The sequence below is a fragment of the Oryx dammah genome, unplaced genomic scaffold, assembly GCF_014754425.2.
Source record: "Oryx dammah isolate SB20612 unplaced genomic scaffold, SCBI_Odam_1.1 HiC_scaffold_3, whole genome shotgun sequence".
NCBI lineage: Eukaryota > Metazoa > Chordata > Mammalia > Artiodactyla > Bovidae > Oryx > Oryx dammah.
This window is the reverse complement of record NW_024070187.1, coordinates 12,703,174-12,714,587: the sequence shown is the minus strand read 5'-3', so window position 1 is coordinate 12,714,587 and position 11,414 is coordinate 12,703,174. Positions and strand designations below refer to the sequence as shown.

The 11,414-nt window shown below is 39.2% G+C and overlaps 1 non-coding gene across 1 annotated transcript; it reads left to right on the top strand.

The window, feature by feature from the left end:
* Nucleotides 1-9,628: 9,628 nt before the first annotated feature.
* LOC120862306 lies at nt 9,629-9,735 on the top strand. Its single transcript, XR_005720736.1, has one exon. It is a non-coding gene; the product is annotated as a U6 spliceosomal RNA (small nuclear RNA).
* Nucleotides 9,736-11,414: the final 1,679 nt, after the last annotated feature.

Here is an 11,414-nt window from a genome sequence, read left to right as displayed (position 1 = left end):
TTAAGTTTGCTGTTTTTATATTACAAAAACAACATATATGCAAAAATAATAATACTATCTAAATAGCTTGGAGGAAGTGTTTAACAGAGAATGATCATTGTGCTTTTTATTTTGTAACTTGCTTTTTCCATTTGAAATATCTTAGATATCCTTTCATGTTGATTTATACAGAGGCATGTGTGTGATATTTCATTCTGTTTATTGTACTTCGCCTGTCCGAGCTTCCGTTGAACTGACTGTATGAACTGTTTGCAATTTAAATGTTTTAAACATACTAAGTTTGTTTTCATAAATGAAGTTAAACATTTTATTTTGTCTAATTTTGATTAGACAAAATAAAATGTACCAGATGCTATAAACAAAGAAAAGAATATCTTCTAGGAACCAGCCTTTGGTATAATTGAAGTGTATCATTTTATTCAGGAAAATCACAGAAGTGAGTGTTGAAGGCCTTCCTAGAACTGAATGTCCAGGGATGTACATGACTGGCATCTTAATCTCTCATCAGGATATCAGGAAAGTACTCTGGATGACCTTGGGATTCATTTCCTTGGGCTACAAACCCATTTCTAGTGCCATCAGCTTTGTCCAGCAGTGGGGGATTAACTTGGATGTCCCTTGGATGCATTGTGGGAGGCAAAGAATCAAGAATCTTTTCACTCCTATGGGCCAGAGATTTGAAGAGATTGGCTGCATCAGGTTAGGGTAGCAGCAGCTTACTACCAAAAATAGGCATGCTGGGAGGTTGCCACTGACTCACTAGTTTTTCTCTCCCTATGAAGAAAACCTAGCATACACACTCATGAAGAAAAAGAATGATCAGTAAATTCTTGCTAAACGCTCTTACAAAGATTATGACTAAATATGCTCTGGTTGGTCCTGAATAATCAATACTAGGTGTATGTCTCAAGGATTCAGTTAATTTCAAGGGCTGTCATAAGGTGACTTTGGAGAGGTTATCAAGTAAACTTTCAGAAATTCTCCCCTTGGCAGTCTTTAAAACAAAATAGAAAGAAAGTGAAGTTGCTCAGTCGTGTCCGACTCTTTGCAACCCCATAGACTGTAGCCTACCAGGCTACTCCATCTATGGGATTTTTCAGGCAAGAGTACTGGAGTGGGTTGCCATTTCCTTCTCCAGAGGATCTTCCTGATCCAAGGATCAAACCCGGGTCTCCCACACTGTAGGCAGACACTTTACCGTCTGAGCCACCAGGGAACCCTAACCCAAGACACTGTTGTAGCACTTGGGAGGCATTAGTGAAGTAAGTCAAAGATCCCTCTCTCATGGTGCTTATATTCCAGCAGTAGGTAGAGACAATAAATAAAAATAAGTAAAAATTACAGTGTTAGATAAGTCCTAGGCACAAGCAGAAAAAGATGGAGGGGGAGAAAATTTCATTCATTCATTCTTGCATTTGTTCTTCAGTTCACTTAACTAACTAAAGGAATACTTATTCAACCCCGGCTTCCCTGGTGGCTCAGATGGTAAAGCATCTGCCTACAATTGCAGGAGACCTGGGTTCGATCCCTGGGTCGAGAAGATCCCCTGGAGAAATAAATAGCAACCCACTCCAGTATGCTTGCCTGGAAAATCCCATGAACTGAGGAGCCTGGTAGGCTACAGTCCATGGGATCACAAAGCATTGGACACGACGGAATGACTAACATAACACTAACTAACATATCAGACACTCACACTGTAGACTTGAGAGACATGAAGAAAAGGTAAGGTCCCCTGCCTTTGAGGAATTTACAGCCTTGAGGGACACTGGCAAGTCAACAACATAAACTGGCAGTACAATATAAGTAGCAGGACAGTTACTCCAGATGATACGGGATAGGTTCCTGAAAGAGTCCTAATTCTGCATGATCTTGTAAGATATATAACCTTTGATCCTTCAGGTAAGTATATTCCCTTCCTTATCTAACACTTAGCACATAGTAGCTGCTTAATAAATGTGAGTTGAATATGTGCTTCAGGATGTTCCCCAGGATCAGAGCTTGATTTAGTTGCATAAAGGATATTTTCTCTTTCGAGTCACTGATTCTCAGTGTTCATGTTCCTTTTTTTTTCAAGTGTCTGCTACACGCCTATCTGTCTGTCAGTGGGGTTTGCTTCCCTTAACTGCAGTACTGATTTAAGCACTTTGCAGTAGCTCCGTATCACTTTTACAAAGAAAACCTCATTGGCTATTGTCTTTTGTTGGTTGTTTGCAGTGTTATCTCAGTGAAGTAGGTGCCAGTGGTATCACCACTTTAAAAATGAAGAAAGCTGAAGCACTTGCCAAAGGTCGTAATAGATAGCTAGTCTAGGGTTTAAACTGAGTTTCTCTTACTCTGAAGACCACACATTTAATGATTAGGATACCTCCCTTTCTCCCAACCTCTTGCCAACTTCTTTTCTTCCTTATTTCCTTTTTAACCAGTGTTTTGCATCCCATAGTAGAGATGTACTGCAATTTATATAACTGTACTTCTACTGGACTTGTAGTTGTCTGCTCTATTTTACTACTAAAAGCAATGCTGCAATAAGCATTGTATCCCCCACCTTTGTTGACATGTGTATGTCTGCATGATGGATTTCTGGAATAAAGATTGCTGGGAGAAATCTATTTTATATAACGTGACTGAAATAGTCCAAAAATGCTGTAGACTTTCACTGCCAGCAACAGTTATTGCATTCTTATAAATATCTTCTCCCATTCAATCTCTTGCCTTTCAATTTGGTTTATGGCACTTTTATTTTATAGATATTTTATATTTTTACAGAACTATATCTTTGTTTTCTCTTTTCTTGGCCCCACCACATGGCTTATGTGATCCCTGACCAGGGATCAAACATGGGCCCATGGCAATGAAAGCACCGAGTCAACCACTGGACCCTCAGGGAATTCCTAGAGCCTTATCTTTTAATCTGCTGTTAACAGAACTTGATTTCTCCTGAAACCTGTGAGTCCTGTCTGTACTTCATTTCTTGATTTTGATACCCAGAAGATAGAGTTGTAAGCAGAAATCTTTCTTGAGTTAGCATGGGTTGAGTCTGTTCCTTGCAGCCAACCACAACCTTAAATAAATATCGTACTTCAAAAAAAGCAATACCATTCTTAAAAAATAAATCATACTTTTAAGTTCATGAGTTTATTAGGCAGTAGTAATTTCTCAAAAACTTAGCAGACTTCCTATCTGATTTTAGTGAATTCCACATGCTAATAACCACATCCTTGGTTTGTTTTTTTTAAGACATACTTCTGTGCTATCTTGGTTCCTTACCTCTCTAGATTTAAGAGAGCTTCGGTGGCAAAGTTATACTATTCATTTAAAAGTTTTTCCCCTGAATTCCCTTATTTTTTTAAACTTTTTAAAATTGAAGTATAGTTAATTGACAATGTTGTGTTAGTTTCAGGTATATAGCAAAGTGATATATGTTTTTATATTTATATATTTTCCAGATCCCTTTCTATTATAAGTTATTACAAGATACTGAATACAGTTCCCTGTGCTATATGGTAGGTCCTTGTTTTTAAATCACACATTTTTAAAAATGCCTCAGAAAGTTCATAATAGAGAAAAGCAATCGGAATGAAAAATTAGGAAAGAGTTACACTAAGAAAGAGTCAACCTTGTCCCTTGTACGTGGTCCACACTTGTCTGTTGACCTTCTTAATGATCCTATACCAACAAGGCTGCCTTATTCCTATAGAGGCACAAGTCTTACACTGAAGGCAGTATTTGCATAGGTTACAATGTGAATGGTGTTCTTGGATTTGTGCAGTGCACAGTCTGCTCACTGTTCATGGCAGCCCAGTGCACAAGAATCTTCAGCTTTTTGTATTTTGTATTTGAGAATATTCTTCCACTGTTGAAGGAAAGAAAACAAAAACTTAACATTCTTTTAAATCATCACAAATAGGTCTGAGGTAATCCAAACCTAGAGTCAGGATTTGTAATATAGACCAGATCATCATCTAAGTAGAGACTTCAGGGTCAGGAATTAAGAATCTCTAAATGTGGTCCATCTTCCTGAGATTTTCAACTACTAAAGGACACTATTAAGTTTTTCATGATTCTTTTCTGTAGCAGAACTTAAAGCTTAACTCCACTCCAAAGGTATGGAATATAATTTATGTTAGCAGAAGTTTTTAGATTTGCTTTGTCTTGACTAAACAGGGCTTGGTATTAAGTGTTTTAGTTTTTAACACTATAAACCAATGAGGAAAGATTCAATAATAGAAAAGTGAATAAGGATTAGCAAGTATTAATATAAATGGCAGAGGAACCAGAGATCAAATTAGCAATATCTGTTGGATCATCAAAAAAGCAAGAGAGTTCCAGAAAAACTTGACTACGCCAAAGCCTTTGACTGTGTGGATCGCGACAAACTGGAAAATTCTTAAAAGAGATGGGAACACCAGACCACCTGACCTGCCTCCTGAGAAATCTGTATGCAGGCCAGGAAGCAACAGTTAGAACTGGACATGGAACAACAGACTGGTTCCAAATAGGAAAAGGAGTCCATCAAGGCTGTATATTGTCACCCTGCTTATTTAACTTATATGCAGAGTACATCATGAGAAATGCCAGGCTGAATGAAGCACAAGCTAGAATCAACATTGCTGGGGGAAATATCAATAATCTCAGATATGCAGATAACCACTCTTATGTCAGAAAGTGAAGAGGAACTAAAGAGTCTCTTGATGAAAGAGAAGAGTGAAAAAGTTGGCTTAAAACTCAACATTCAGACAACGAACATCATGGCATCCAGGCCCATCACTTCATGGCAAATAGATGGGGAAACAATGGAAACAGTGGCAGACTATTTTTTGGGGCTCCAAAATCATTGCAGATGATGACTGCAGCCATGAAATTAAAAGACGCTTGCTCCTTGGAAGAAAATCTATTACCAACCTAGGCAGCATATTAAAAGGCAGACATTACTTTGCCAACAGAGTAATTCCAGTACTTTGCAACTGGAATCCATAGTGTAGTATACAGAGTAATAATTATACCAATGAGCAGTTATTTGAAAGAATAACTATCAATATCAGCATGCTTATATCCCTGCAATAGACATAGCTGATGCCAGGCAAAGAAAAGGCTATTTTATGTCTTCAAGCCATTTGATGAGCCTCTTGCTTTGTTAATCTTTTGCCTGGAATAGATTTAGATTTGTATTTCCGTGAGTCTCTAGTGGCATGAGTAAATAAAAATTGTCATGATTTAAGGAGTTTATTTTCCTGTACTTAGAGCAATTCGTGGAATTACTTATGAAGTAACGTTTCAAACATACACCTGCCTAATCCCTATTTTAGGGATATGGACAAAATTAGGATGGATCGTTAGCAATTAAGCGTCTTGTGGGTTAACTAGTGAATTCATTGTTCAGTTGATAAATTACATTCTCAACCGAATGAGTATAGAAAATAATAATGTACATCTTTACCTAAAATACTACAAAATTCATTATTTCTGTTGCAGCAGAAGTCAGCGCACAAACTAAAGTGTCCTAGAAATGTAACTTTATTTTCCTATATAATTCAACTCGGTTTCAAGCCCCACATCCCACAGAGGATTTTAATCTCAATCAATTGAGGCTTCTCTCCCTTTTGCTTAGTGTTGAGTCAGAATTCTCCACACTTGCAATACCCAGTTGTGGAGGCCATTTGCTCCAGAAATTGAGAAGACATCAAATGTAAAAATAATAAATTTGGAACTCGTCTGGCATGTTTGGAACATAGCAAAGAATTTCAGTTGCTGAAAAGGTAAGTAAAAAGAAAGAAGAAAAAGATAAAACGATAGGTTGATAAGGATCAGTTCAGTTCAGTTCAGTCGCTCAGTCGTGTCCGACTCTTTGCGACCCCATGAATTGCAGCACGCCAGGCCTCTCTGTCCATCACCAACTCCTGGAGTTCACCCAAACTCAGGTGCATTGAGTCGGTGATGCCATCTAGCCATCTTATCCTCTGTCGTCCCCTTCTCCTCCTGCCCCCAATCCCTCCCAGCATCAGAGTCTTTTCCAATGAGTCAACTCTTCCCATGAGGTGGCCAAAGTATTTGAGTTTCAGCCTCAGCATCAGTCCTTCCAATGAACACCCAGGACTGGTCTTTAGGATGGACTGGCTGGATCTCCTTGCAGTCCAAGGGACTCTCAAGAGTCTTCACCACCACAGTTCAAAAGCATCAGTTCTTCGGTGCTCAGCTTTCTTCACAGTCCAACTCTCATTTCCATACATGACCACTGGAAAAACCATAGCCTTCACTGGACGGACCTTTTTTGGCAAAGTAATATCTCTGCTTTTGAATATGCTATCTAGATTGGTCATAACTTTCCTTCCAAGGAGTAAGCATCTTTTAATTTCTTGGCTTCAATCACCATCTGCACTGATTTTGGAGCCCCCCAAAATAAAGTGACACTGTTTCCACTGTTTCCCCATCTATTTGCCATGAAGTGATAGGACCAGATGCCATGATCTTCATTTTCTGAATGTTGAGCTTTAAGCCAACTTTTTCACTTTCCTCTTTCACTTTGATCAAGAGGCTTTTTAGTTCCTCTTCACTTTCTGCTATAAGGGTGGTGTCATCTGCATATCTGAAGTTACTGATATTTCTCCTGGCAATCTTGATTCCAGCTTGTGCTTCTTCCAGCCCAGTGTTTCTCATGATGTACTCTGCATAGAAGTTAAATAAGCAGGGTGACAATATACAGCCTTGACGGACTCCTTTTCCTATTTGGAACCAGTCTGTTGTTCCATGTCCAGTTCTAACTGTTACTTCCTGACCTGCATATCGGTTTCTCAAGAGGCAGGTCAGGTGGTCTGGTATTCCCATCTCTTTCAGAATTTTCCACAGTTTATTGTGATCCTCACAGTCAAAGGCTTTGGCATAGTCAATAAAGCAGAAATAGATGTTTTTATGGAACTCTCTTGCTTTTTCCATGATCCAGCGGATGTTGGCAATTTGATCTCTGGTTCCTCTGCCTTTTCTAAAACCAGCTTGAACATCTGGAAGTTCACGGTTCATATATTGCTGAAGCCTGGCTTGGAGAATTTTGAGCATTACTTTACTAGCGTGTGAGATGAGTGCAATTGTGCGGTAGTTTGAGCATTCTTTGGTATTGCCTTTCTTTGGAATTGGAATGAAAACTGACCTTTTCCAGTCCTGTGGCCACTGCTGAGTTTTCCAAACTTGCTGGCATATTGAGTGCAGCACTTTCACAGCATCATCTTTCAGGATTTGAAATAGCTCAACTGGGATTCTATCACCTCCACTAGCTTTGTTCATAGTGATGCTTTCTAAGGCCCACTTGACTTCACATTTCAGGATGTCTGGCTCTAGGTGAGTGACCACACCATCGTGATTATCTGGCTTGTGAAGAATTTTTTGTATAGTTCTTCTGTGTATTCTTGCCACCTCTTTTTAATATCTTCTGCTTCTGTTAGGTCCATACCATTTCTGTCCTTTATCGAGCCCATCTTTGCATGAAATGTTCCCTTGGTACCTCTAATTTTCCTGAAGAGATCTCTAGTCTTTCCCATTCTGTTGTTTTCCTCTATTTCTTTGCATTGATCGCTGAGGAAGTCTTTCTTATCTCTCCTTGCTATTCTTTGGAACTCCAATTTCAAATGGGTATATCTTTCCTTTTCTCCTTTGCTTTTTGCTTCTCTTTTCACAGCTATTTGTAAGGCCTCCTCAGACAGCCATTTTACTTTTTTGCATAATCACAGAAAACTAGCCAATCTGATCACATGGACCACAGCCTTGTCTAACTCAATGAAACTAAGCCATGCCGTGTGGGGCGACCCAAGACAGACAGTTCATGATGGAGAGGTCTGACAGTATGTGGTCCACTGGAGAAGGGAATGGCAAACCACTTTAGTATTCTTGCCTTGAGAACCCCATGAACAGTATGTAAAGACAAAATGATAAGATACTGAAAGAGGAACTCCACAGGTCAGTAGGTGCCCAATATGCTACAGGAGATCAGTAGAGAAATAACTCCAGAAAGAATGAAGGGATGGAGCCAAAGCAAAAGCAACACCCATTTGTGGATGTGACTGGTGATAGAAGCAAGGTCCGATGCTGTAAAGAGCAATATTGCATAGGAACCTGGAATGTTAGGTCCATGAATCAAGGCAAATTGGAAGAGGTCAAACAGGAGATGGCAAGAGTGAACGTCGACATTCTAGGAATCAGAGAACTAAAATGGACTTGATGGGTGAATTTAACTCTGATGACCATTATATCTACTACTGTGGGCAGGAATCCCTTAGAAGAAATGGAGTAGCCATCATAACAGCCAAAGAGTCCGAAATGCAATACTTGGATGCAATCTCAAAAACGACAGAATGATCTCTGTTCATTTCCAAGGCAAACCATTCAATATTATGGTAATCCAAGCCTAAGCCCCAACCAGTAATGCTGAAGAAGCTGAAGTTGAATGGTTCTATGAAGACCTACAAGACCTTCTAGAACTAACACCCAAAAAGATGCCCTTTTCATTATAGGGGACTGGAATGCAAAAGTAGGAAGTCAAGAAACACCTGGAGTAACAGGCAAATTTGGCCTTGGAGTACAAAATGAAGCAGGGCAAAAACTAATAGAGTTTTGCCAAGAGAACGCACTGGTCATAGCAAACACCCTCCTCCAACAGCACAAGAGAAGACTCTACACATGGACATCACCAGATGGTCAACACCGAAATCAGATTGATTATATTCTTTGCAGCCAAAGATGGAGAAGCTCTATACAGTCAGCACAAACAAGACCAGGAGCTGACTGTGGCTCAGATCATGAACTCCTTATTGCCAAATTCAGACTTAAATTGAAGACAGTAGAGAAAACCACTAAACCATTCAGGTATGACCTAAATCAAATCCCTTATGATTATACAGTAGAAGTGAGAAATAGATTTAAGGGACTAGATCTGACAGAGTGCCTGATGAACTATGGATGGAGGTTTGTGACATTGTACAGGAGACGGGGATCAAGACCATCCCCATGGAAAAGCAAGGGAATGATATCATGAAATATCAGTCCAATAAAACCAACATCAGTATGTAACTCTTTGAAGTGAAGAAGGAAAATCAGATACCACTGAAAAAAGATTAGAAAGCCACTAGAATATCTCGGTCATGAGAAAGTAGATTTAAGTGAAAATGGAAAGGGTATGAAGATTTCAAGGCCTGGGTCCAAGGAAGAGCTGACAATCTGGATTGATTTATCAGACATAAATGTTGATGGAAGTAGAACAGCCAAAGCCTGGGATTTTAGGCTGGGTAGCAGAACACAGCAGTTGATTTTTTAAAACAATAAAAAGGGGTTAAGATGAGAATTGATTTTCAGAGGTAGGGTAGAGGCATGATTCTTAGCTTCTTAATATGTGCTAATTTGGGGGTGGAATTCTAAGTGGTAATGTCTTACAGGTTATTGGACAAATAGGAACCATGATCAGACGATGGCAAGAGGCCAAACACAGGGATTTGGGTTTCCCCCACATAGCTGTACTATGGAGGCTGTGATGCTAGAGCAGTACTCTGGAGAAGAGGGTATAAGGTCACATATATCATTTATTTATTTGTAACGTATATTTAGTCATTTAAACATGCAAAAGTACAGAATTAAAACTCAATGAGTGCTCGCTTCGGCAGCACATATACTAAAATTGGAACGATACAGAGAAGATTAGCATGGCCCCTGCGCAAGGATGACATGCAAATTCGTGAAGCGTTCCATATTTTTGAAACTAGATCACTTTTTCACACCGCACACAAAGATAAACTCAAAATGGATTAAAGATCTAAATGTAAGACCAGAAACTATAAAACTCCTAGAGGAGAACATAGGCAAAACACTCTCCAACATAAATCACAGCAGGATCCTCTATGATCCACCTCCCAGAATTCTGGAAATAAAAGCAAAAATAAACCAATGGGACCTAATTAAAATTAAAAGCTTCTGCACAAAGGAAAATATAAGCAAAGTGAAAAGACAGTCTTCCGAATGGGAGAAAATAATAGCAAATGAAGCAACTGACAAACAACTAATCTCAAAAATATACAAGCAACTCCTGCAGCTCAATTCCAGAAAAATAAACGACCCAATCAAAAAATGGGCCAAAGAACTAAATAGACATTTCTCCAAAGAAGACATACGGGTGGCTAACAAACACATGAAAAGATGCTCAACATCACTCATTATTAGAGAAATGCAAATCAAAACCACAATGAGGTACCACTTCACACCAGTCAGAATGTCTGCGATCCAAAAATCTGCAAGCAATAAATGCTGGAGAGGGTGTGGAGAGAAGGGAACCCTCCTACACTGTTGGTGGGAATGCAAACTAGTACAGCCACTATGGAGAACAGTGTGGAGATTCCTTAAAAAACTGGAAATAGAACTGCCTTATGACCCAGCAATCCCACTGCTGGGCATACACACTGAGGAAACCAGAATTGAAAGAGACACATGTACCCCAATGTTCATTGCAGCATTGTTTATAATAGCCAGGACATGGAGACAACCTAGATGTCCATCAGCAGATGAATGGATAAGAAAGCAGTGGCACATATACACAATGGAGTATTACTCAGCTGTTAAAAAGAATACATTTGAATCAGTTCTGATGAGATGGATGAAACTGGAGCCAATTATACAGAGTGAAGTAAGCCAGAAAGAAAAACACCAATACAGTATTATACAGAGTGAAGTAAGCCAGAAAGAAAAACACCAATACAGTATACTAACACATATATATGGAATTTAGAAAGATGGCAATGATAACCCTGTATGCAGGACAGCAAAAGAGACACAGATGTATATAGCGGACTTTTGGACTCAGAGGGAGAGGGAGAGGGTGAGATGATTTGGGAGAATGGCATTGAAACATGTATAATATCATGTAAGAATCGAATTGCCAGTCTATGTCCAATGCAGGATACAGCATGCTTGGGGCTGGTACACGGGGATGACCCAGAGAGATGTTGTAGGGAGGGGGGTGGGAGGGGGGTTCATGTTTGGGAACGCATGTACACCCATGGTGGATTCATGTCAATGTATGGCAAAACCAATACAGAATTGTAAAGTAAAATAAAAAATTAAAAAAAAAAAAAAAAAAAAAAAACTCAATGAAAGTAACCTAAGTATTCAGAAGAACCAGTGTTTAAGTCTTACAAACAGCAATTGCACTAACAACTCTCTTCAATTTCTTATTGAAGTACAACTTGTACACTGAAAACTGTACTTTATTTTATTTTATTTTTAATATTTATTTTTATTTATTTATTTGACTGCACTGAGTCTTAGTTGCAGCATGTGGGATCTAGTTCCCTGACCAGGGATCGAACTGAGACCCCCTGCATTGGGAGAATGGAGTCTTAGTCACTGAACCACCAGGGAAGTCCCCTGAAAACTGTACTTTA